At 34.3% G+C, this 26,338-nt stretch overlaps 1 long non-coding RNA gene across 3 annotated transcripts; it reads left to right on the top strand.

Moving 5' to 3' along the window:
- Window positions 1-10,358: 10,358 nt before the first annotated feature.
- On the top strand, window positions 10,359-16,011 carry LOC132273602 (uncharacterized). Of its 3 annotated transcripts, XR_009470183.1 has the most exons (6): window positions 10,359-10,711; window positions 10,859-10,905; window positions 10,999-11,073; window positions 11,719-11,834; window positions 13,034-13,093; window positions 15,726-16,011. It is a non-coding gene; the product is annotated as an uncharacterized LOC132273602 (long non-coding RNA). The 3 variants fall into 3 exon arrangements; XR_009470182.1 differs by lacking the exon at window positions 11,719-11,834 and having other exon boundaries at window positions 10,366-10,707; XR_009470181.1 differs by lacking the exon at window positions 11,719-11,834 and having other exon boundaries at window positions 10,366-10,711.
- The last annotated feature ends 10,327 nt before the right edge of the window (window positions 16,012-26,338 follow it).

Here is a 26,338-nt window from a genome sequence, read left to right as displayed (position 1 = left end):
GCACTCGAATCCACAGTTTTTAGAAATGACTATTTTGCCCCTGGGGGCTTATTTGTCATATTTTTGATCTTTTACTTCCGCATCAGTTCTTGTTTAGTTCCACGACCTCATGGAAGGTCACTTTGACTTCTTAGAATCTTTTTTTTTTTTTTTTTTTTTTTTTTTTTTGCTTCCACATTCGGATCCGTTATCGGGTCAATCTTCGGTTCATCACTAACGCACTGGCCTAAAAATTAGGTCGTTACACTCATTGTCCCCGACATAAGCTAGGAGTATCGTCGGATTCGGAGCGATTTTCTTTCGGTGGGGATTTGAGATTTCATCTCAAAGTGAGGTAGGGGATGTTATAGGTTTATATTCTTGATGTATTGCATGCTATTGATGCTTATACAACTCATTTACATGTCTTTGTATCAAATCTAGAAACTTTAATTAATTATTTCTTTGTGTAAGATTTAATTCTCCCAGTTGATTATAGCTTTGATTAAACTTGTAACATGCTATTCAATTAGATCTTGATATGTTAATTGACATATATCAAATGGGAGTATTTGAACAAGTATTGAAACTTTTATTTAATTATTTTCTTGAACGAAAATTTAATTCTTATGGTTGTATCTAGCTTGAAATCAACATGTAATGTGATATTAAATTAGGTCATAGCATACTCTTTAACATATGTGAAATTGAGAGTATTTGGAGTTGTTTTAAAATCTAGTAATAATTAATTAATTAAATTAATTAATTTTATTCCAAGTGTACTATTCACTTCATTGGATTTACGACTTGATATTGTTAATGAGCATGCCATATACTTTCATATTTATTAAATCAAGAATATTTGATTAGGTTTTGAAATCTTTCATTTAATTATTTTCTTGTATTAAGGTTTAATACTCATGGTCGTATCTTGCATGGAATTCACTTGTGTTATGCTATTAAATTAAGTCTTGACATGTTTAATAACATATTTTAATTTGAGTCATTTGGATGAGTTTCAAAATCTAAAGATTTTAATTAAGTGAATTAATTAAAAATCTATTCAATGGTTCCATGGACTTGATTAAGTTTCTAACTTGATATTCTTGATTACCTTGACAAGTTCTTTCACGTGTATCAAATAGAGAATAATCGGATAAGTTTTGAGACTTATATTTAATTATTTCCTTTGTATGGAATTTAATTTACATGGTTGTATCTTGTATGAAATGAACTTGTAACTTAATATTAAATTAGTCCTTGACATGACCTTTGACATATCTTGTTTGTAAAATATTTAGAGTTTCCTTGTAGTCTTGAGAATTTAATCTTTTAAGTTGATTAAATTCCCTTTTATGATTCCACCAAGTTAACTATGCTTTGATATTGAATTCTTGCCAAATTTATAAATTGGAACTTGTTATATGATCACATGATAGTATTCTATGAGTTGAAGTTATGATTTGACTTGTTAGTATACACATTTACTTATATGACATTTAATATGCCATCGTAACTTGAATGCCTAGTGCATACCTTGTGTGACTTTCATAACCTGTTTGTGCGTAGTATTTGGCTAAGTGCATTGAATATACATATATTATATCTTGATTTTCACAACTCGTTGATTTTGGGACTTGGGATATCAAACAAGAATTGACAAGGCTAGAACTTAGTTCTAGTATGGGAGATAAAGAGCTCCCTATAATGAGTACGGTTTTAATCCAGGCAATATCTGAGTATCCACATTGTTTGATTTCTTCCTTAAATTTCAAGTGTTATTCCTTGAAGATTTAAGAATCTTTTTGTGTCATTTCTTCCTTAAATTTCAAGTGTTATTCCTTGACGATTTAAAAATCTTTTCGTGTCATTTCATCCTAAAATTTTAAATGTTATTCCTTGAAGATTTAAAAGCCTTTTCATGTTATTGATTTCATCCTTAAGTTTCAAGTGTCCATTCCTTGAAGACTTAAGAATCTTTTCGTGTCATTAATTTCATCCTTAAGTTTCAAATGTCCATTCCTTGAAGACTTAAGAACCTTTTCGTGTCATTGATTTCATCCTCAAGTTTCAAGTGTCATTCCTTGAAGACTTAAGAATCTTTTCGCATCACTAATTTCATCCTTAAGTTTCAAGTGTCCATTCCTTGAAGACTTAAGAATCTTTTCGTGTCATTGATTTCATCCTTAAGTTTCAAGTGTCCATTCCTTGAAGACTTAAGAACATTTTCGTGTCATTGATTGCATCCTTTAAATTTCACGTGTTGCATTCCTTAATGATTTGAAACCTTTTCGTGTTATATGGAATGATCCTACATAAGTATCTTGACTTAAATTCTAGGTGGCATGAACCGTTTCAGTTATTAACGCATTCTAGGTTACAATTTGACAATTTTGGATACCTATGTTCTATTGTGTTACACCATATGCTCTTATGTTGTTTACTTGCATAAATATTGTGGTTTATGCTAGAAATGCTTTAAAGTAATTTAGAATGATTCCTGAGTCTCATCTTGACATAGACGTTTGGTGGAATGAGCCCCTTTGACATGTTTCACCTTAAGATGATAATATTATAAAATGCTAGATCTATGCATGCTCATTCCCTATGAGTCGCACATGATACTCACCCCTCGCTGAACGTGACCTATTTCAAGTACAAAGACTTGGTTCGAGATGCACATCATTCCTTGGATGACTTGTACCTTTTAAGTTTCCATTTCAGGCAAATGTTAGCATGAAATGTCATTTTGTAGCTTTATTTATCAAAACTTGTATCTTTGATTCCATATATGTAACGTGTGCATAAGTACGCCTTTTATGATGTATTTGGCATGTATGAGATGAGGCCGGAGGCCAATAACGTTTATTTTGTATCCTATGTAACTTTTGACTTCATGAAATATTATGGAAATATTGAAAAATGACAAGTTATTACTTCATGATGTTTGCATCGGGTGTGAGAATTCCATTTTTATTCGTTCGTAGGGTCTTATTAATTATGTATGAGGTGTGGCCAAGGGCCAAACGGTAATTTGAAATCATTTGTTAATTTTGGTTTTCAAATTTTCGTTCTAGTTCATTTTTGGCCGTTGGGGGGTCGTATTTTGCATCAGCCATTTTCAGGAGCCACGGACTATTCCTGCGCACTCAAAATCACTATTTACATTTACGTGCAAGATCGTTTTCAGGTTTAGAATCATATTTCATAAAATGACCACTCTATGGATTTATTTTTGACTTTTTCTGCACAATCTGATCTAGGGGCATTCTGGACATTTAACAGCATTTTTATTTTTTTTCTTTCAGCATGGTCAGGTAGAAAACGTGATTTTAGTGGGGGTTTCTTTTTTGTGTTTTTCCAGAAAATATCGTCTTGGTACCGAAAATCCCGCGCGAAGTTCAGTTTTCTGTTATGGATTTTATCAGCTTTTTAACCCTCTTGACCTAATTTTCTTGGGGGCATTCTGGGCATTTCACAGCGAGTTTTTTTTGTTTTCTTCCTCGTGGTCGAGTAGAAAATTACATTTTAGGGGGGCTCTCTTCTTCGTGTGTTTCCAGAAAACACCATCTTCATGTCCGTTTTTGCTCTCAGTTCTGGAGGTTGCAGAAAAATCACCCAGCAGCTTTTTTCAAGGCTGCTGTCATTCCTTGGGCCTTTGCCTCTTCGATGTCACATTTTCAAACCCTCATTTCTCCCTCGTCCAGACTCCAAATCGAGCGATCTTTTTTTTGAACTTGACTAATTTTTATTTTTCTATCCAACGGTGTGTTTGGTTGTGCCCAGATCTTTCTAGATAATTACCAATTTACCCTTTTAGCTTTATTACTTGTTTTTCTTGTTTTACCGTTTCTTCTTCATCTAGATTCCAAATCATACGATTCTTAAGTCCATCTTGATTAGTTTTTGCTATCTTTCCAGTGGTGTGCTTGGTAGCACCTGAATTTATATTTTCAAAAAATTACCATTTTTGCCCTTGGGGTTAAATTTGTCCGATTTTTTTTTTAATTCTCTTCCGCTTGTTTTCTTTTGAGTCCCATGACTTCATGGGGAGTCATGCTAAGGTCTTGGAAGTGATGTACATTTCCAAAGATGTTGCTTCATGTAAAAAAACTATTTTGCCCCTAAGGGCTTGTTCGGTCTTTTTCTTATCATTCGCTTCTGCATTGTTCTCGTTGAGGTTCGTGGCGTCATCAAAGGTCACTTTGGCTTTTTAAAGATGCATTGCATCTCTAGAGTCTTGTTTTTTATTTTCATTTCTGCATTCGAATCCTTTATCGAGTCAAACTTCGGTTCATCACATGACGCATTGGCTTGAAAAATCAGGGCCGTCACAGGTGGTATCAGAGCATCCGAGTTCAAATACCTTGGATGATGGGTTTTGGGTGCATATCATGCTTGGGTTTCCATGCTCTATATGTTTAATTGCTTCTTGGTAACATTTTTTGATTTGATAACATGTCTGTTTGCTTATGTGGCAACTTATTTAGAAGCTTACTTTTGACTGCCTTAGCATATGATATATGCTTGTTTACCTTAGGACATGGTATATGCTAGTTTTTTAGCATACTGTATATGCTTTTCGGCCTTAGTACATTGTATATGCTTATCTATCTTAGCATGTCATTTACGCTTGTCTGCTTAACATCTTATATATGTTTGTTTGCTTTAGCGTGTCATATACACTTATTCATCTTGGCATGATTATATGCAGCATATCGTCATACTTTCTGACCTTCTCCTGCATACACTGATATGCCTTATGTGATTTTTACTACTTGTGTAAGTAGGTAGTCCGTTGCTATGTTGTATGATAGCTGTTTACCTTATGTCTGGTTTTGACATTGCATGTTGTCCCAGCTTGTCTCTTTGGGTCTGTCGTATCCTTTGGATGTATTCTTGTTTTATGAAGTTTCTTCCTTGGATAGGAAAAATTCATTTTGTAAGGACCCATGTCGAGAACCTTCTTGTCTGTTTTGTTGGTTGCATGTTTCGAGACCTTAGTCTAACAGTTGGTATGAGTAAGGCTCATGTGAGCGTGGAATCACAGCTCTTGTCTAGTGGAATGAGACACGTGCCAGGAAGGCATTGTTTCATTTCCTTTTCCTTCATGGTTTCATGACGTGGTCGGGAGTGTCAAGGATGTTTTGCAATGTCAGAGTTGTTGGCTCTATTTGCACTGAGGATTTAAGTCCTTAAGCGTAGCAGTGCCTATGACATTATTGTCAGAGTTTTGGGATTGGCCAAGATGGTCCGGCCGGACATCATTGGACCATACCCCACTCTCATAAAATGCTTTGTTTCTATAGTGCTCTTGGTAATGATCGTTTCCGACATTGATGTCATTAGTATCGATAGGGTTTTTTTGGGTTGATCTAATTTGGGGATAGATTATGAACTAGTGCCTTATATTGTCCTGCTACCATACAAAGTTGTGTGTTGTGGGCGGGTGCTAGTTGCCGTCAATGCTACCTTATTGACAAGTAAATGTGGGCAGACACTAGGCACTGTCATTTCTACCACACATTTGAGCACATCGTAGGCGGGTTTTGGTCGCTGTTTGTACTGCCTTGTTGCCCTCTTCTTTTGTCGTGTTTAACGTTTCGTTGTCTTAGGATTCTCTCGGTGGTTGACGTTGGGTTGCCAGGCCGATTCATATGAGGCGTTGTCTTCGGTTCGTAGTTTCGCGTTCCGTCAATTGATCTTGAGACTTCTAGAGTTGTCTTTTAGTGCTTTATGATCTGTCCTTCAGTTTGATGTTACATTGGATCTTAATTTGGTTCTCTTTTGGATGTTTCAAATTTCGAGGACGAAATTCCTTTAAAGAGGGTAGGTTGTAATGATCTGGTCATTTTTCTCCCTTTCCTTTTTCTCAAATTTTATGGATAAATTTTTTTCGTTTAATTTTCCTTTTCCGAGTTCTATTTCTCATCACTTGGTGTCATCTCAAGTGCTCGAAAATGGTTTCCGAGACTCTTTCATTTGGATTGACAACTTCCTTATTAGGACTGCGTCATTTTCACACTTTCATTTTTTTGACACTATTCATTTTTCGTCTTTTTTCCCGTTGTCACTTTTTGGCACAACCTCACTTTTCGTGCTCGGAGTTAGTTTTTGACTTCATGTATTTTCATTTTATGTGGTTTTCATAAAGTACGTATCCTTACTTTTGTAGAAAAATACTCTGGTTGCTCCCAGTGTCTATAGAGGTATGGATGCAAAGTTTCTTTGGAAACATTCTTGTTTCTTGGGGTATTTTTCATAAATATCTTTTAAAGATATTTTATTTTGGGGGTTTTTTAAAAAGTATCTTTTGGAAGATATTTCATTCTAGCCCAATTTTGCAGTTACCCTTTCTTGGAGGGGGCATTGTATAATTAACTAAAGTTATTGCAAAATATCTTATTTTGAGCCTGGATCCATGTACGGGATTCATTGTCACATTTCGTCGAGTCGTGTACTCTTAGAATTCCCTTCCGGTCGTTTTCCCCAGTTTTAGGGTTTTCAGCCCCGGTTGTCGCCAAACTTGTTCGAGACATATTTTTCTGCACGAGACTCAGTTTTCGACGTTATTTCTTCCGTTGTTTATTGTTTTTCATATCGGTTTTTTTTTGTTCACGGTGTTTTACCGTTTGAACACGTCTACGCAAATTTTACTTTTCTGGACCCGGCGGGGCCCATTCAGGGCACTTTTAGGGTTTTACTATAAATACATTGCCCTAAAGTCAAAATCAGATTTTTCGATCATCTTCTCCCCCCTTTGGCTGGTAGCTGTGGCAGTCCCACCTTCTTTCTTCTTCTCCACTCACTTCCCTTTGTTATTTGCCTCGGGCCATAGCATTTATCGAAGGCCTTGACTAGGCCTTCCTTTCCCCATTATTAGAAACCATTTCTAACCATTTTTTAGTTCGGGTTTTGAGTTCGGGTTTGGATTTTCATGGTGCCTCAAAGGTTAAAGTTGTTTCCTTCATTGACCCCGACATAACCTAGGAGTATCGTCGGATTCGGAATGGTTTTCTTTTAGTGGGGATTTGAGATTTCATCTCAAAGTGAGGTAGGGGATGCTATAGGTTTATATCCTTGATGTATTGTATGCTATTGATGTTTATTCTTGATGTAAGATTTAATTATCCCAGTTGATTATAGCTTGCATTAAACTTGTGGCATGCTATTAAATTAGACCTTGATATGATCATTGACATATATTAAATTGGGAGTATTTGAACAAGTATTGAAACTTTTATTTATTTATTTTCTTGAACAAAAATTTAATTCATATGGTTGTATCTAGCTTGAAATCAACATGTAATGTGATATTAAATTCGGCCCTAGCATACTCTTTAACATATGTGAAATTGAGAGTATTCGGAGATGTTTTAAATCGAGTAATAATTAATTAATTAGATTAATTAATTTTATTCCAAGTGTACTATTCACTTCATTGGATTTCTGACTTGATATTGTTGATGAGCATGCCATATACTTTCATATATATAAAATCGAGAATATTTGATTAGGTTTTGAAACCTTTCATTTAATTATTTTCTTGTATTAAGGTTTAATACTCAAGGTCGTATCTTGCATAGAATTCACTTGTGTTATACTATTAAATTAAGTCTTGACATGTTTAATAACATGCTTTAATTTGAGTCATTTGGATGAGTTTCAAAATCTAAAGATTTTAATTAAGTGAATTAATTAAAAATCTATTCAATGGTTCCATGGACTTGATTAAATTTCTAACTTGATATTATTGTTTACTTACATAAATATTGTGGTTTATGTTAGAAATGCTTTAAAGTAACTTAGAATGATCCCTGAGTATCATCTTGACATAGATGTTAGCTAGCATAAGCCCATTTGACATGTTTCACCTTAAGGTGATAATATTGTAAAATGCTAGGTCTATGTTTGCTCATTCCCTACGAATACCACAGGATACTCACCCCTTGCTGAACGTAACCTATTTCAGGTACGAAGACTTGGTTCGAGATGCACATCATTCCTTGGATGACTTGTAGCTTTTAAGTTTCTATTTCATGCAAATGTTACAATGAAATGTCATTTTGTAACTTTATATGTCAAAACTTGTATCTTTGATTCCATATATGTAACGTTTACATAAGTACACCTTTTACGATGTATTTGACATGTATGAGATTAGGCCGGAGGCCAATAACGTTTATTTTGTATCCTATGTAACTTTTGACTTCATGAAATATTATGAAAATATTGAAAAATGACAAGTTATTGATTCACAATGTTTGCATCGAGTGTGGGAATTCCATTTTTATTCTTTCATAGGGTCTCATTAATTATGTATGAAGTGTGGCCAAGGGCCAAACGGTAAGTTGAAATCATTTGTTAATTTTGGTTTTCAAATTTTTCATTCTTGTTCATTTTTGGCCGTCGGGGGGTTGTATTTTGCATCGGTCATTTTCGGGAGCCGCGGTCCATTCCCGCACGTTCAAAATCACTATTTACATTTGTGTACATGATCGTTTTCAGGTTTAGAGTCATATTTCACAAAATGAGCACTTTATGGATTTAATTTTTACATTTTCTGCACAATTTGATCTAGGGGTATTCTGTACATTTCACAACAGTTTTATTTTTTCTTTCGACATGGTTAGGTAGAAAATGTGATTTTAGGGGGCTTTCTTCTTCGTGTTATTCCAGAAAATGTTGTCTTGGTATCGGAAATTCCGCGCGAAGTTCAGTTTTCTGTTATGCATTTTATCAGCTTTTTAACCCTTTTGACCTGATTTTCTTGGGGGCATTTTGGGCATTTCGCAACGCATTTTTTTTGTTTTCTTCCACAAAGTCGGGTAGAAAACTAGATTTTAGGGGGGGGGGGGGGGGGTCTCTTGTTCGTATTTTTCCAAAAAATGCCATCTTCATGTCTGTTTTTGCTCTCAATTCTGGAGGTTGCAAAAAAATCACACAGCAGCTTTTTTCAAGGCTGCTGTCATGCCTTGGCCCTTTGCCTCTTTGACGTCACATTTTCAAACCCTCATTTCTTCCTCGTCCGGACTCTAAATCGAGCGATATTTTTTTTGAACTTGACTAATTTTTTGTCATCTATCCAACGGTGCATTCAGATCTTTATGGATAATTACTAGTTTACCCTTTTAGCTTTATTGCTCATTTTTCTTGTTTTATCATTTCTTCTTCGTCCGAATTCTGAATCATGCGATTCTTGAGTCCATCTTGATTAGTTTTTTGCTTTCTTTCTAGTGGTGTGCCTGATGGCACCCGGATTTATATTTTAAAAAAATTACCATTTTGCCCTTGGGGCTAAATTTGTCCGGTTTTCATAAATTCGCTTCCGCTTGTTTTCTTTCGAGTCCCGTGACTTCATGGGAAGTCACGATTTGGTCTTGGAGTGATGTACATTTCCAAAGACGTTGCTTCATGTGAAAAAACTATTTTGCCCTTGAGGGCTTGTTCGGTCTTTTTCTTATCATTGTTCTCGTTGAGATCCGTGGCCTCATCGAAGGTCACTTTGGCTTCTTAGAGATGCATTGCATCTCTAGAGTCTTGTTTTCTATTTTTGCTTCTGCATTCGGATCCGTTATCAAGTCAAACTTTGGTTCATCATAGGATGCACTGGCTTGAAAAACCAGGGTCGTCACAAAGTTGAGAAATTTATTTAATTATTTTCTTGTATGAAGTTTAATTTACCTAGATGTAATTTAGGTAGAAATAACTTGTAAAGTGATATTAAACTAGGCCTTGCCATGACCATTGACTTATATTAATTTTAGAATATTTGTAGTTACTTTGTAATCTTGAGAATTTAATTAAATTCCATTATATGCTTCCATTGAGGTAGTTGGGTATTGAAGTTGTTTTCATGCTTAACTTGTAAATTTGGAACTTGTTATACGATTACATTATAGTATTTCAGGAGTAGAAGTTATAATTTAACTCGCTTATATGCACATTATATATTTGACATGTCGTATGCCATTGTAACTTGAAGACATAGGATGAATATTGTGTGTTTTACATGACTTATTTGTGCATAGTAGTTAACTAGTGTATTCATTACAAGAAAAATAACTTTTAACCACGGTCTTTTTACCACGGTTTCGCATTAACCGTGGTAAAAAACGCTTTCTATCACGGTTCCGCAAGAACCGTGGTAGAAAGACCATTTTCTACCACGGTTAATGCGGAACCGTGGTAGAAATCATTTTTTATCGCAGTTAATGTGCAACCGTGGTGCGAAACTGTGATAGAAATCATTTTTTACCGCAGTTAATGTGCAACCGTGGTAAAAAGAGGCCATTTCTAGCACGGTTAATGCTGAACCGTGCTAGGAAGGGCCTCTTTCTACCACGATAGGAGGTGAATTTATATTAGGGGATATTATTCCCGCTGATACTTTGAATGCTTGTCCTCTCCAAAAAAATAAAATAAAAAATATATATATTCAGTAGAGCGAGGGCTAGCAACTAGATTAGGAATGGCTATGCCACGATTCCCTTAACCTGTATCGAACGAAAACTCAGAGACAAATCCACACACCCACACAAAAAAAACCACATACAGTGCTGGTGGATTAAAGCCCTAACTGGTGAAAATGTTTTTCCCTCTTTCCATCAAGCCTCTTTTAGTTAACCATCAGAGCAAACCCTAACCCCTAAAGAAGAAATCCTAAATCTGGAATCCTCCATTAGAGACGCGAAGGTGTGTTCGGCGATTTGCAGACGACCACCGCTGGTAGGTTTGTTTCCAATCTATTTCTCTCTATTTATACACTTATATATGTGTGTGTGTGTGTGTTCACAAAACTTACTCAGTCGATTAAAATGGATACATAAATTTTGATTCTTATTCTTCTCACCACTCATCTATGTGATTTTGATGTTAGAGTTGGGCTATAGGAGTTCAATTTTTGAAGAGGATGCATACGAACAGGTTAGGGATTTCAATTTTGTTAATGTATATATGAAATTAGGGTTTATCCCCTTTAAAGGCTTCTGATATTGTTATGTCAATCACCTTTTGTAGGATGCTGAACCAAAAGACCGAAAAATTGGGAAGCTTTGTGATTATGCTTTGAAAAATCCATTGCGAATACCAAAGGTACGGCCTAACTTCCCTTTCACTAAGAGGCTATTGTTTTGAAAATTCAATTCATATTGTATTGTCAATTCATGGCTCTATAAAAAATCCCGACTCAAGCAAATTCAAGTTTCTGAATTCAACATTTAAATTTAAATTTGCAGTTACCATATAAAGTTTTCAGCCACTATACTATTCTTTAGTTAACCCATCAAAATTTTTTTTTTTTTGAAAGATTTTTCTAGTTACGGTTTCAAATTGAAATTTATCACCTAATAGTCTAATACAATTTTCCTGGCACATTAAGAGACAAGAGAAGCCAATATCTATTTATTTATTTAAAGGCAAGCCTTGCCTTGTGCTCTTAACTTTATGCTCATAGTCAGTTAGTTTCTAGAGTTTTTTTATTTAATTCAAATTTTCCCCCTGTTGAAATCAAATATTTACTCTAAAATCTTGTAAAGATAATGGAAATATTGATTAAGAAAATGTCAAAAACAATTGAGAATTTGAAGCAATGAAAATATCAATCTCTTGAACCCAATGACAAATTTTTGATGGTTCAAAAATTCTGTCAGACCCAAAAAAGTTACTCTAAAATTTTTAACCTTGGCAAAGTGCCTATGACTTTTTTTGAAGTCACTTCCATTGTTGGTTCTTATATAGATTACTGATTACCTAGAGCACAGATTTTATAAGGATTTGAGGAATGAGCATTTTGGCTCCGTAAAAGTTGTGCTTTGCATTTATAGGAAATTGCTATCATCATGTAACGAGCAGATGTAAGTTTAAAGTTTCATTCTTTGAATTTAATTTAGTTCTGAATCCTATTACAGCACTGGTGGATTATTTTTCATCATCATCATATGTTATGAATTCTTTTTAAGAATGCATATATCTCCTTACATAGTTTTCGTTTCAAATAAATCTATATAAATTGCCTTGTTCTAAAGGATGAATTTGTTCCAACATTTCTCTATAAACAATTTGCTCCATTAAAAAGATGTGAAGTTATAACCACCAAGCTTTTTTCTTTGATGTATAGTACAAAACTGGGGTTAGGGTGGGGCGGCGACGTTTCTTTTCCTTCTATTTGGGGCATGTAGTATATAGATTTCAGAATTCAGAGTACATTTCTAGATTTTATTTTATTTTATTTATTTTTTTTTTTTTCAAAGAGTACATTTCTGGTTCAAATTTCAACTAAATTAAGATAGATTATATATTTGTTTAATTATTGAGAGGAATCTTCAGAGATACTTTATGGGTGGATTGCTGCGTTTTGAAAGTTGGACTTGATGGTTTTTCAATTTTTATTTTTCCTTATCGATTGACGATTTTAAAAAATGGATTAGTACAGTTTTATCATCAAACCACTCGATTTTATGACATATATAGATTATAGGTATGGTAGGTTTCGACCTTCTTGTTAGTGGAGTGAAATTAATTGAAGAAGTGTTAGAATTTAAATGAAGAGTTGTGTTGGAAAATGAAACCAAACATGCTGATTCTAGAACTCAAATCTCTATACTTAGCACTGTTATCTTTAATTAAATTTTGGATATGAAAATACAATTGTTAATGAGTTTACAGGCTTTTGTTTGGCTCAAATTGATTGAATTTTGAAATTATTATGGATTTTCAAAGTTGATGTTAACATGCTGTCAAAACTGTTTTGTGAGCATAATTTTTCATATCTTTTCCTTCAAACTTGATTTAATCGGTAAGAAAATTTATTGATTTAAATTGATAGAAGAAAAATATAGTCTTTAAGCTTCCAATGGACATTAGTTTCATGCAAATTGGTTGAGAATTTATTTTTTTATGAATTTTCAAAGGGAAGTAGGTTTTGCTAGGAAAAACTGTTTCAAACAGATTTTTGGGCTTCCTTCTAATTTATTTGTTTACTGTAGGAAGTTCATGAAACCTTAGTGCGAACTAATCTGATCCATATTTTTTTCTTTTCCTTTGTTTCTGACAGAATGTGCTTCATCTTCATTTTGGTGAGCTTTAAATCTTGTTTGCAAAGTTTGTTTCCGAGGTAAACTTTTGTACATCTCTATAATTTTTGTTAGTGGACTCCTTCGTAGTTTTTTTTTGTTGATTTTTATTGTGGGTATCTGATAGAACAAAGTGATGTTTTCCCAATCCAATCAATGTGCCAACACAGTCTGCCAATTTCTTTATGTGAAATTTAAAATTAAAAACTGAAGTGTTACCAAGTAGTGATATATAGTTTCCCCTAGAAGTGGTGAAGGCTTCTTCTTCTCTTTATAATATTGTAATTATTTTGTGTGTATTTGTTTGTGCCTGCTAAGTTATAATGTGATCCCAGTCACTTTAATAATAACTATGTTAGCATGAGTTGCTTGCTTAACCGTAGTGTTACCATTTTGCATGTCTTTCTTTTATTAGCTTTTTGGGCGTTTATATGTTCAGATTCTGCTGTTGTGCTGTTTTTTGTTATAAAGGCGGAGGGGGTGGAACTACTGGTTCAGAGAGGTCATGGTGCGATTGGGTTTTTCTTAGTCTAATGATTGCTTTCTCTCATAATAAATTCTCGTCTTTTTTTTTTTTTTTTTTTTGCTATAGTGGAATATTTTGTGATTGTATGATGTTTGTTCTTGAATAAAAAAAGTACATCTGAATTTAAATAAGTGAAAGTTCTTAGTGCTTTCGTAATTAAGAAAAATATACCAAAAGAAAAACATCCAAAAACTATGAAACATATCCTCATTATGCTTATTAATACACTTGAATAGCCAACAATGAAAATATAGTTGTTTCTAAACTTTAAAACACTGGCGTCCAAATGAATGGTGTGCAAGTGTGTGGTCGTCATTTATTTTGTCTATGAGAGGTTGAAATTGAGCTTCAATTTATGGCAGTGTATATAAAAGCAAATGTGAGGCAAAAATAAAGAATAAAAAATGCGCCTAAGAACCGAACCATATGTACGTGGTGGTGATAAGGTGAGCTTTAGATCAAAAGTGAGTTTGTTTTTGAATGTGAGAAATTAATTAGAGTTAGGTCAGTCCCTTAAATCACCATTTGGTACTAGAATACATGACCTCTGTGCTAAAGTAGAAGGTGATGTAGATATGAATCTCAATGTCACATAAAAGACTTATCATCCAAGGCAATAATAATTCTTATTTAACAGTGTCCTCAGATTTAGGTATTTGATATATTCAACCTTAGACAGTTACCTGCTTTGACATTTACCAACTCAAGACACAAGTGCCTGAGTCCCATATAATATGGCTGACAAACCATCCTAGATCATTTATTTGATTCCATTACTATTGGTAGCATATCCCAAAATAGGTATAGCAAGATAAATTAGTATTTAATTAAACCAGGCGCTTCCTTTGAAAAGAAGAGAAGAAAGGTTATAAAAAAACAATAGATCTACTAAACTTTCTAAAAGAATCTGGCCAAGTTTCAGTCCTAAAAAAGTGTCAAAAAGAAAGAAAAATTGAATTAGATAAGGTCATTTTCTTTGTTGAATAAAGCCCTCTTATTCAACAATTGAAAGAAAAACTGTTTTCTTTTCCTTTTTGTTTATTTATTATTTCCTTCCCCAATTGAGGTTCCTTTTATGTTTTAACTAATGATTTTTTTGTATATATATATAATTTTTAGAAAACATACATAATTCATTGGTTTAACTAGCTGGTCCAAATAATATGTAATAATGCAGAATAATTTTTGAGCCTTTTTAATGTATGGAATTTTATTTGTTGCCAAGGTGGTTAGATGGAAATGATGGTCCATTGTATACCCCTAATTAAACCTGCATAGCATCGAAATATATGCCCAGGGAACTCTATTTATGATATGGTTGGCTCCAAGGTCTTTCGATTATAGTTAAGTTCATAATGATCTAGTTATGCTTTTGACATTGCTGGATACTGCATAGTATTTGTGTTCATTCGATTGATGTTTTTAACATTTGCAGTTTTGTTATCTTATTGGTTTGGTTTTTTTTATTATGAATCTGGGGTGGACCCAGCAACTTTTGTTTGGGGGGCCAAACTAGTTCTATCTACTTTAAAATTTAAAAGTTAGTTATGAAAGTTTTTTTTATTAGTAATATATCTCTTGATGTCTGTATATTAACATGTGTATTAATATATTATAATGGGCTTTATTTTTCTATTAAGATTTGGGCTTATTTTTCCCAGTATTACGTGGATCACACACACACACACACACACACACACACACACACACACACAAACATCTATTCTTCTTTCCTCTCAATTTTTGAGAATCTAAGCAAATCTTATAATGCATAATTTTTTTGCCCATTCCATAAAAGAATAATAGGACATGTAAGATATGCATGATAAAAACAACAAATAGTTCATTGTTATTTACCTTAGGTAGAAGGTTTGTTCATAATTTTTTTACCCATTCCATAAAAGAATAATGAGTTTATGCTCATGATAAAAACAACAAATAGTTCATTGTTAGATCTTATGTATTGTCTAGCATAAGGGTAATTTTTTTCCCCTGGCTTCTAAGATAAATACATTGGTTATTTACCTTGGGTAGAAGGTTTGTTCAACTGGCATTTAGTTAGCAACTGCAATATTGGTTTTTTACCATGTTAATTAAGGGAGCTCTTTTGCTTCAATGATCACAATCTTAATTTTAATCCATTTCAGGGTTAGTAGTGATGCTGGTAATGCTACTGACCACATGCCTAACTTCCTTAGTGATCATCCTTTGTTGGCACAGTGAATGAAGATGGTTGGGCAAGCTTGGCGGTGCTACTTCTTTTTGCAATCTTTTGTTAGCACTTGGTTTTCTTTTTTTTAACAATGATGGAGACTTTGTACTCTAAATTATTCAATGAATGTTTTGGATTAATTTTTGGTGATTGTTCTTTTTTTAACAATGATGGAAACTTTGTACTTCAAATTATTTAATGAATGTTTGGGATTAATTTTAGGTGATTGTTGTATATATATATGCCTTTGGTTGCAATTTGGTTGTGTATGTGGAGTAGGATATGAGTGATATATGTTGTTGGACGACAGATTACCCATTTAATATATATATATACATACACACTTTATGCCATGGGCTTAATGTGAGGTAGAAACTATCACATTATTTCTACCATGGGAAGAAAAAAAAGAGGCTTCATAAGGGTTAAACTATTATTTTTAAAAAAAATTATATAACACTTTCTACCACGGTTATGGACCGTGGTAAAAAGAAAGACTTTGTACCACGGTGGAGAACCATGGTAGAAAATAGACTTTCTACCACGGTGCGAAACCGTGGTAGAAAGAACCACTTTCTACCACGGTGTGGAACCGTGGTTGAAAATAGACTTTCTACCATGGCTCTTCCTACCACGGTGCAAAACCGTGGTAGAAAGTCTTGACTTTCTACCACGGCTGTTTCTACCACGGTTCAAAACCGTGGTAGAAAGCCTTTTCCACCGTGGTAAAAAGTCATTTTTTTTGTAGTGATTGTGTATATGTATTATACCTTGATGCACAACTTATTGATTTTAAGAAAGTTTACACAGACATTGAATATGTTACGGCTAGGGCATGGCTTTAGTACTGGGGATGAGAGCTCCCCCTACAACATATAGTGCGCACTGGGTGGTTCCCTGTGGGCTAGTAACCCAAAAACACCAATATACGGTTTTATTCCAGGTTTAGTGTGCACTAGGTAGAACCTTGAGGGCTAGTAACCCGAGATCACTTGCTTGGTCATTGAGACCGTATGTCTTTGTCTTTCTGCAACTACTTGATTTCACATTCAATTCCAAGTTGGTTAATATGGATTATTTATAACTTGTGATGTGGCATTTGACATTTAAATTTTTGTATAGTATACATGTTCTAAGTATACTTGCATGCATTGCTTTCAATACAAGATAATAGCACTAAAATGTTATAACTTGTTGTTTCCGCATCTTAGATTTCAAGTTGTTAACTTTGCTAACCTATGCCTTGATGCGTTGTATTAGAGGTTCTACTTTTACTAAATTGTAATATTTAGTTGTTTACGCAATTTAGGTTTCAAATGGATAGTTTTGATAATTTATATTTTGATACGTTGTATTAGAAGTTCTAATATTAGTTAAAATTGTATTGATATTGTAATTTGGGTTTTAATTGATTAATGTAGCCTAGGATGATTCTTAGACTCATTTGGAACATTGACGTTAGGTGGAATGAATTGTTTTAGTTATTTTCGTATTTTAGGTTTAAGGTTGATAACTTTGAATACCTATGTTTTGTTGCATTGCACCATATGCCCTTATGTTGTTTACTTACATAAATATTGTAGTGTATGCTAGGAATCTTTTAAAGTAGCTTAGGATGATCCTTGAGTCTCACTTTTGACCTAGACGTTAGGTGGTGTAATGACCCGGTCTTTTTCCTTCCTTTCCTTTTCTCAGATTTTTACGGATATATTTTTTCCGTTGGTCTTTTCCTTTCTGAGTTCAGTTTCTCGTTGCTTAGTGTCATCTTGAGTGCTCTGGAATGACTTCCAAGACTCTTTTCTTTGGATTGACAACTTCCTTTGAAGACCAAGTCATTTCCACATTTTTCGTTTTCGACACTATTCACTTTTCGTCCTTTTCGCTATTTCGTCATTTTTCCTATTTTGTCTTTTCCCCGTTTGTCACTTTGTTGGTATAACCTCACTTTTTGTGTTCGGAGTTGGTTTTTGACTTCACATATTTTCATTCTAAGTGGTTTCCACAAAATACGTATCTTTACTTTTGTAAGAAAGTACTCTGGTTGCTCCCAGTTTCCATTGGGGCATGGATGAACAGTTCTTCAGAAACATTTCCATTTCTTGGGGTGTTTTTCATAAATATCTTTTGAAGATATTTTATTTCAGGGGTTTTTAAGAAAATATTTTTAGAAGATATTTTCATTCTGGGCCAGTTGTGCAGTTTTCACTTTTTGGAGGGGCCATTGTGCAATTAATGAAAGTTATTGCAAAATGCCTTATTTTGAGCCTGGATTATCGTATGGGATTCATTTTCACTTTTCATCGAGTTGTGTGCTCAGAAAATTTCCTTCTAGTTGTCTTTCTCCAGTTTCAGGGTTTCCGGCACCGGTTGCCGCCAAACTTGTTTGGGGCATATCTCTCTGCTCGGGACTCATTTTTTGATGTCGTTTCTTCCATTGTTCATATTTTCTCATTATGCTTCTTTTTGGTTCATGGACTTTTGTCATTTGAGTGCATTTGCTTAAAATTCACTTTTCCGGACCCGGCGAGACCCTTTCTGGGCACTTTTTGAGATTTTCTATAAATAGGGGGTCTTAAGTCAAAAAGTCAGATTTCCATCATCTTCTTCACCCTCTTGGCCGGCAGCCATGGGAGCCCAAGGGGCTTCCTTCATTCTTTCTTCTCCTCCACTTGATTTCCTTAGTGAAAACTCTTCGGCCTTAACGTTTATCATTCCCCTCGACGTGCTCTACCTTTCCCCCTTATTAGAATTAATTTCTGACCATTTCTTGAGTTTGGGTTTGAAGTCAAGTTGTGATTTTGATGGGGCTTCTTGGGGGTTCATGTAGATCGTGTTGTCCCCGACAAAACCTAGAAGTTTCGTCAGATTCGGAGCGGTTTCATTTTGGTGGGGATTTGAGATTTCATCTCAAATGGAGGTAGGGGATGTTATAATTTCATATTTTTGTTGTCTTGCATGTTTTGATACTTATACAACTTGTATGCATGCTTTTATTAAGAATCTAGAATTTAATTTAATTATTTTCTATGGTTAAGATTTAATTCTCATGAGGGTATTTAACTTAGAATTAAATTGTGGCATGCTAGGAAATTAAGTTTTGATGTGTTTGTTAACATATATTAAATTTGGATTATTTGGAAAAGAATTGCAACTTTATTTAATATTTTTCTTTTGTGAAAGATTAATTATCATAGTCGTACCTTGTATGAAATTAAGGTTTAATATACTTTTAAATTAAGCCTTGGCATGTTCTTCAACATACTTTAATTTGAGAGCATTTGGATGAGTATGACAATATAGAGATTTTAATTAAAAAGGATTAATTGAAATCTATTTAAAGGTTCCATTGATTTAATTAAGTTTTAACTTGATAATTGTGATGACTAGGACTTGTGCACTAGTATATATTAATTTGGGACCATTTAGAGTTGATTTGAAAATTAGAGATTTAATTATCATGATTTAATTAAATTCTATCTCATTGCTCCATGGATTTTAATTATGTTGTAGAAGTTGTTTCTATATTTAAATCATGGATTTGGACTTATTGTGTGGTCACTTGGTTATGTTTTAAACATTGAGTACATTGTTGTTAAATTTATATTCATGAGAACATGCTTTCTTTATGGAATATATTATTACCTTGTGTAATGATTTGCATACTTTGTAATTGACATTATGTATGTCATTTAAGAATTGAAACTCTAAGGCATGGATTGTGTAGTTTCAACCTACTTGCGCATGGAAGGTGTTTTCATGCATTATATAAATTATGTATAAGTTGTGAACTTATTTGGGTTATTTTGGAGTCTTGGGACATTTTTGTTACAAATGACATGACTAGAGTTTGGCTCTAGTGCGGGAGGTATGAGTTCTCCCCAATTGAGATAGTACACACTAGGGTAGTCTTCCCAGCGGTTTAATGCCCGGAATAACCACTGAGGTCTCGGCAGAATTCCAAGCGTGATGTTCAAGTCTTCCACTATTTGATTTCGCATTCAATTCCAAGTTGACAATCATGTTTAATTGTGACTTGTGGTTTTAGCTATTGGCAATTTGATGTTGTTAAGTACATCTATACTAAATTGTTAAATTTAGTTGTTTCAACACTATTAGACTTCTAGTTGATAACTTAGAGAATCTATGTTTTGATGTAAGGTATTAGAAATTCTAATTATACTAAATGGCTATATTTAGTTGATTTCGCACTTTTAGATTGCAAGTTGATAACTTTGAGAAATCTATATCTTGTTGTTTGTATAGCATGCTTCTATGTTGGTCAAATTGTATAGATATGGTGATTTGTGTTTTATTGTTCAAATGTAGTTTAGGAATGATCCTATAAATTTATTTGGAACATAGACGTTAGGTGGCATGACCCACTTTTGTCATTTTTACATTTTAGATTTCAAGTTGATGACTTTGAAGAATCTATATTGTGTTGCCTCGTATAACATGCTCCTATGTGGTTTAAATTGCATAAAGGGTGCGTTTTATGTTAGAAATGAGTTAAGGTAGCTTAGGATACTCCCTGAGTCTAACCTTTGACATAGACATTAGGTGGCATGTCCCTTATGAATTGTTTTATATTGTTATATAAATCTCTAAAGAAATTGAATCGATGCATGTTCATTCTCTACGAGTAAACTTGTTTACTCACCTCGAAGTTACTGGGGGACTTGTTTAGGTATAGGATTCAAGATTGGAGGCTTGCACTTGCCTTGGGTGATTTGTAGATTTGAAGTTTCATTTAAATGTATTCTTGTTCACATGCAAGTGTTAACATGTTTGAGTTGCCTTTGAAATGTCATCTTTCTAACTTGGAAGTTTGACATGTCAAATGTTGTAAATGAATTGTAATAAGGCCATGGGCCATTATAGCATGCTTAGAATACCATTTTACACTTGCTTGTATGTTCACATCATCACACATTAGCATATGATTAAGTTTGATCATGCTATGGGGGATTCAAGTGAGGCTTAAAGTCTCTTTTTTAGTTTTGGTGCATAGCATGTTCATTTTCATGTTTTCGACCAGTTTCGGTTTAGCGGTGGCCTATTTCGGTCGACCGAACCTCTCTTAGATTTCATTGATTTAGCAAAAATCCCAATTCCAGTAGCTTTTTCCACTTCGAGGCTTATTTCGGTCAACCGGTTCTCTACATCAGTCGACCAAAACTCATTTTTTTTATCTCGAGCCCTAAACTGGTCGACCGAACTAAGAGCTCTTTTCTCTTCTTTTTCTAGGCTTGTTTCGGCAGACCGATGCTCCGTTTCGGTCGACCGAAATAGAGCTGCCTTGTTGATTTTGTTTGGTTGCTATCTCTTTAGACTTGTATCAATTGGTTTACTTCCACTCGACTTCATTGATCTTGTTTAAACCATTAAGTGGTGTACCTGGTCTAGTTTGAACTAGATCTTGTTCCTTTGGTTGTCATTAGTGCTATAGGGTACCATTTGACCCTTTTTATGTTAGCTTTCGCTTTCGGTCATTCCTTGAGTTCCGTGACTTTATGGAAGGTTACTCTTGTGTCTTAGAGATGATCTGTATCTCTGAAGACTTTGATTTATCTTTTGCTTCTGCATTTCGGATCCGTTATCGGGTCAACTTTTGGTTCATCACTGATGCACCGGGTTGAAAAACTTGGGCCGTCGCAGGTGGCGTGAACCTTATGAATTATTTCACATTGATGTGATAAACTTGTAAAAAGTTAGATCTATGCATGCTTATTCCCTACAAGTAATACAGGTTACTTACCCTTTGCTGAATGCGACCTGTTTAAGGTAAGAAGACGTGATTTCAGGACGCACAATATCACTTGGATGTTTTTGTAGACTTAAAGTATTTAAGTCATGCAAATGTTAGCAAAAAAATGTTATTTTTGATTTAAAATGTCAAAACTTGTATATTTGGTTCTAAATATGTAATGAGCACTTAAGTGCGCCATTTGGGATGTATTTGATTGTATGTAATGAAGCCATGGGCCAAAGATATTTTATTTGCATTCTAAGTACTTTTATTTCTAAGTGATTTTACTGGAAAATAGAAAAATGGCAAGTATTAACTTCACTACATTTGCATGGGGTAGCACTTTTATGGGGTCTCTTCATTTATGCATGAAGTGTGGCCCAGGGCCAAATGGTCTTTTGAAACCATTTATTAATTTTAAGTTTCAATTTTCCCTTTTAAAGTTCATTTTAGGCATTTTTGAGGTTCGGATAGGTCGTTTTTTGTATCGGGCTGTATGGAGCCCACGGACCATTCCCGCGCGCGTAAAATCACTAAGTTTGCGTGCATAATCCTTTTAGCGTAGAAATGCATTTAGGGTCTAATGAACACTTGGTGCAAAGTTGTTTATTTTTTTTCATTATTTTTTACCTAAACTGATCTGGGGGCATTTTGGGAATTCCTTTTGAAAAACAAATTCCAGCCTTGATATGGTCATATAGAAAACATGATTTTATGTGGGGTTTCTTTACAACATTTTTCCAGAAAATGTCGTCTCAGTCTCAAAAACCCCACGTCAAATTTGATTTTCTGGTGCGCTCATGCATTTTTAGAAAAGTCTGTTATAAGAGCATTTTGGAGATTTCACGTCAAAAAATTTTTTTTCTTTCGACATGGTCAACTTGGAAAAATTATTTTGAGGGAAGTTTTGCCTTCGTGTTTTTCTAAAAAACGTCATTTAGTACCTCAAAACGGCACACGGTTTCAGCATTTTTTTGCCCAAACACTATTCATTGCTTTCAAAATACTATTTACGGCTGCGGCGACGTCAAAACTTTGTTTTGACTTTTCTCTTACATTCGGACTCCGAATCAAGTGATTTTTGAGTCTAACTTGATTAATTTTTCGTCTTCTTTCCAGTGGTGTGCTCGGTAGCACCCAAATCTTGCTAAAAATTACTATTTTTCCCTTGGGGCTAAACTTGTCCGGTTTTTTTTTTTAAATTGCTTTCGCTTGCTTTCTTTTGGATTCCGTGACTTCATGGGAAGTCATGGATGTGTCTTGGGAATGATGTACATTTCCAGGGATGTTGCTTCCATGTAAAAAGACTATTTTGACCTTGGGGGCTCATTTGGTCTTTTTCTGATCTTTTCCTTCCGCATTGGTTTTTTTTAAGTTCCGTGGTCTCATGGAAAGTCACTTTGGCGTCCTAGGGATGTTGTATATTTCTAGAGACCTTGTCCATGTTTTCGCTTCCGCATTTCGGATCCGTTATCGGGTCAAAATTCGGTTCATCACAGGACGCGCTGGCTTGAAAAACTAGGGCAGTCACAGATATTATCATTAACATATATAATATTGGGAGTATTTGAATAAGTGTTGCAACTTTTATTTAATAAATTTTTTTTATGAAAATTTAATTCACATGGTTGTAACTAGTATGAAATCAACTTGTAATGTGTTATTAAAGTAGGTCTTACTATGTTCTTCAACTTATGTTAAATTGAGGACATTTTAAGTTATTTAAAAATTTAGGGAAAATTAATTAATTAACATAATTAATTTTATTTTAAGTTCTTTAATCACCTAAGTTGATATTTGATGTGATATATGTGAACAATATGCTATGTCCTTCAACATACATTAAATTGAAGCTATTTGGAATTGATTTAAAATCTAGAGGATTTAATTATTTTATTTAATTAAATCCTGTCTACTTGTTTCATGGGTTTAACTATGTCTTACAAGTTGTTTCTATGTTTAAATCATGGTAATTGGACTTAGCATGATACAGGATATCATTGTCTGCAAAGCTTGTTTAAATATATCTTGCGTAGGTATATAGTTTGTTTAGAATATTACAATTGATTACCTTGGAAGCTAGTTACTAAATTGTAGCTTATTTAGTACTTGTGGCTTAGGATGGTAATTTGGCTTAATTGTTGTAAAATATTCTTATTTTGTGTATAAATTGCATATCGAGGACTTGACATGTCATTTGCCATTTAAACTTGAATTCTAGGACATGATTTGTGTGGATTCAACCTTACTTGTACATGGAAAGTGGTCCCTATACATTTATTTGATTTTGTATAAGTTTAGTCTAACTTATTGATTTTGCATAGGTTTTGAACTTATTGATTTTGGAAGGCTTGTAAGGAAAATGTACATGTGACGGCGAGAGTTTGGCTCTAGTACGAAGACAAGAGTTTTCTTAATCATATAAAGTGCACAATAAGTAGTACCTTGTAGGTTGTAATTGCCCAGAATAACTTATACACGCACGCACTAGGTAGTACCTTGTGGGTCGTAATTGCCCAGAATACCTTGCTTGGTCAGTAACCAAGTATCCTAGTCTTTCCACTATCTGATTTTGCAAGTAGTTAATCATGGATTACTCATAACTTGTGAATTGGTACTTGCCTTGCATTTTTTTTATCTCCTTTAGTATATTTGAACTAGTGTACTTGTTTGTGTATTTGAATCTCTTTTAGTGTACCTGAACTTGTATACTTACCCCGTGTGCGTAAATTTGATTTAGTATACTTGTGCCATGTATACTTGTCTTATGCGCAATTCATTTAGCTTAGTAAACTTTTGTTTATGTACTTGATTTTCGAGTTTTCTATATTAATTGTATACTTGTGTATATATGTTTAGGCATTGCATAACTTGTTTTAGTATGGTTTAGTATACTTGAAAGTGTGTGCTTGTATGTCGTATATCGTGTTTCAACATCATTTTGTATACTTGAGCATGTATACTTGTATGCCGTAGTTCATTTCAATTGCATGAGTTGCTTGAGATGATCCCTGAGTATCACTTTTGACATAGACGTTAGGTGTCATGACCCTTTTGAATTGTTTCACGTTAATGTGATAACCTTGTAAAAAGTTATGTCTATGCATGTTCATTCCCTACGAGTAATACAGGTTACTCACCCCTCGCTAAATGCAACCTGTTTCAGGCAAGAAGACGTGGTTCTAGGATGTACAATATCTCTAGGTTGTTTCGTTGGATTGAAGTTCTTTTAAATGCATTCTTGTTCACATGTAAGTATTAGTGTGTTTGAGTTTTACTTTTTAAGTTGTATCGCATAGTTAGATTAAAAATGTCATTTTTACCTTAAGACTTGTAATGTATGCCTAAGCACACTTGTTGACACTTATTTTATGTATTTGATATGTGGCCAAGGGCAAAACCTCTTTTGAAATCCATGTATATTCATAAATGTAGAAATTTGCCTTGAATGTAAATAATATGAAAAACAAGGGTTTTAACATATCATTTTTGTATCGAAGTGTGTATTGAGTATAAAATTCATTATTTAGCATTCATTTAATATGTATGAGGTGTGGCCAAGGGCCAAACACCATTTAGTTTTCATTTTTGCATTTTAGTTTCATATATTGCATTTTTTTGGCTAAAATAGGAAAATCCGAGCCGTTAAGGGTTCATTTTCAAATCGGGTATTACAAAGTATGCACGAGCACATCCACTAGGACTTATTTAATATGCATGAAGTGTGGCCAAGGGCCAAACGGTCATTTGATTGCATTTAAGTCCGGTTGTTGCATTGTTTGCCTCTAAAAGGCATTTTTCATGCATTAGGGTTTGGATATGTCATATTTTGCATCGGCGGTATTTTTAAGCCATGGATCATTGTAGCATATCCTAATAGGTAAGTTACGTCTGCGTGTATAATCATTTCTGTGCAAAACCTTTTCCTTGGTGATTTGAGCCTCCTATGAACTCATTTTACATTTTTCTTGCATAATCCGGTTTAGGGGCATTTTAGGTATTTTACTTGAGAAAAAAATGTTGGTCTCGACATGGTTGACCAGAAAACATGATTTTGGGGGGAAAAGGGTCACTTCACAACTTTTTTTCCAAAAAATGTCATCTTGGCCCTCAAAAACCCATTTTTTTCCCAAAAAACCCTAGCTGTCAGCTTTTTTTTTTTTTTTCTGATTTGTAGTACAACTGTGTGGGTGGGCTGATTCTCGTAACCGGTTAGATGACTTGTGGTAGTGTTACGGTCATTCTGTTTTGCTTCCTAACCGGTTAGAAAAGTCTTGTAACTGGTTAGATGGTCTTGGGTTGCCTTCTTTGGACCTTTTTCTTTCGTTAGCCATATTTTCTTCGTCCAGACTCCGAATCAAGCGATTCTTGAGTCTAACCTTATTGATTTTTTGTTGCCTTTCCAATGGTGTGCATGGTAGCACCTATTTCTAGGTAAAATGACCATTTTACCCTTGATCCATTTCTTGTAGGGTTTTAATACCCTTGTTTCCTTCTTGTTTCCGTTGAGTCTCGGGACTCCTCAGAACGCCATTCTTGTGTCTTAGGGATGAAGTACATCTCTATAGACTTGTTTATGTTTTGCTTCAGCATTTATAATCCATTTCGGGTCATCATAGGATGCACTGGGTTTGTAAAATCCAGGGTCGTCATAGAGGATATACTTCATTCTAGTGTCCTTGACTTTAAAGCCTGGGAGGATTGTTTGCCACTTGTGGAGTTTGTATACAGTAATAGCTTTCAGAAGACTATTGGTATGCCATCGTTTGAGGCATTATATGGCTAACTATGTAGATCTC

This window comes from Cornus florida, unplaced genomic scaffold (assembly GCF_030987335.1).
Source record: "Cornus florida cultivar Cherokee Brave unplaced genomic scaffold, ASM3098733v1 CherokeeBrave_3.0.0_Hap2_Chr09, whole genome shotgun sequence".
Taxonomy (NCBI): domain Eukaryota; kingdom Viridiplantae; phylum Streptophyta; class Magnoliopsida; order Cornales; family Cornaceae; genus Cornus; species Cornus florida.
This window is presented reverse-complemented; position numbering and strand designations above follow the sequence as displayed.